The sequence below is a fragment of the Phacochoerus africanus genome, chromosome 6 (genome assembly GCF_016906955.1).
Source record: "Phacochoerus africanus isolate WHEZ1 chromosome 6, ROS_Pafr_v1, whole genome shotgun sequence".
NCBI lineage: Eukaryota > Metazoa > Chordata > Mammalia > Artiodactyla > Suidae > Phacochoerus > Phacochoerus africanus.
In genome coordinates this window covers 64019585-64021379 of record NC_062549.1, presented here as the reverse complement: position 1 = coordinate 64021379, position 1795 = coordinate 64019585, and the positions used below count along the sequence as shown (strand labels likewise).

At 37.8% G+C, this 1795-nt stretch overlaps 1 pseudogene; it reads left to right on the top strand.

Moving 5' to 3' along the window:
- Positions 1–686: 686 nt before the first annotated feature.
- LOC125128677 (protein SET-like) lies at positions 687–1583 on the top strand (annotated as a pseudogene).
- Positions 1584–1795: the final 212 nt, after the last annotated feature.

Below are 1795 nucleotides of genomic sequence, written 5' to 3'. Positions count from 1 at the left end.
GAAAATCGTAAAGACTGTCTTGAATACTATTCTACAGAGGTTGTATGCAAAGAGTTTTAATGTGAATAACAGGAGGAAAGCTGTGGTTGAAGAACACTGGCTGAGAATAAAATGTTGACAACACTGACTACAGACACAGAAGGCAATGACAGAGACTGTTAAAATAATCCAGGTGTTAACTGGAGGGAAAGAATAGTAAAAGCATAATGAAAATGGATATGTGGTTTGAAGAAATGAACCCACAAAATGGAACCCGGAAAGCAATACCATTTACATTAGCAACAGGATCAAGTATTTAGGAAAAAATAATCTAACAAAATATATACAGCAAAATATCCTGACAGCTACAAAACACTGATGAAAGAAATCAAAGACCAAAATAAATGGAGATATATACCATATTCATTTACTGGAATGCTCAGTATTGTTATGGCCAATTTCCCCCATCCTGATTTATGGATTTGATGCATTCTCAATCACTATCCCACCAGGATCTTTTTAAAAGATATTGACAAGCCTGATTCAAAAACATTTTTTGAATCACACACACACACAAACAGAATAGCCAGAATAATTTTGGAAAATAAAAAGCCAAAGGACTATATGATTTCAAGAATTACTATAGAGTTCTCAGAGCTCCTTCAATGGCTTCTACCCCTTGGTGGATTCTTATCTTTTCTCACAGGATGGCCCCCAAACACCAGTCTGCACTACTTCTTTCAAGCAAAGAAACCAAGACCAACTCCTGCACCCAACCCAGAGGAAACTTGGAACTTGCCAAAGGAAGAAAAAGAACAGCAAGAAGCAATTGAACATATTGATGAAGTACAAAATGAAACAGATGGACTTAACAACAAGCCAGTGAGATTTTGAAAGCAGAACAGAAATATAACAAAGTCTGCCAACCATTTTTTCAGAAGAGGACAGAAATTATTGCCAAAATCCCACATTTGATGGTATCATTTGTCAACCACCCACAAGTGTCTGCACTGTTTGGGGAGGAGGATGAAGAAGCATTGCATTATTTGACAAGAGTTGAAATGACAGAATTTGAAGATAAATTTGAAGATAAATCAGGTGACAGAATATATTTGTATTTTGATGCAAACCCTTACTTCAAAAATAAAGTTCCCTCCCAAAAATTTCATTGGAATGAGAGTAGTGACCCACCCTCAAAGTCCACTGAAATCAAATGGAAATCCAGAAAGGATGTGATGAAACATTCAAGTCAAGGCAGAATAAAGCCAGCAGGAAGAGACAGCACGAGAAACCAGAGAGTTTCTTCACCTGGTTTCCTGATCATTCTGATGCAGGTGCAGATGAGTTAGGAGAGGTCATCAAAGATGATATTTGGCCAAATCCATTACAGCACTACTCGGTTCCTGACATGGATGATGAGGAGGGGAAAGGCGAAGAAGAAGATGTGATGATGAAGAGGAAGAAGGGTTGGAAGATATGGATGAAGAAACGGATGAAGAAGAAGATGATGATGGGAAAGAAGGGAGGAAGATGAAGGAGAAGATGACAAATGGAACACTGATGGATTCCAACCTTTTTCAATCTTTTCCAGTGTCTGGGAGTAAGTTGCAGTCATTTGTTTGTTTGTTTGTTTGTTTTTCCCTCTTGTGCTCAGCTGCCCTGTTTTTGAGGTCTCTTTTCTCCTCTTACCATGATTCTCAATTTATTTTGGAGGGAAATAAAGCAGAATTCAGTGAGAAAAGAATATTTACCCGTTTCTGTTCCAAATTCATTTTTATCCCCTCCTGTCTCAACAAAAACTTTATGGACTCAACAC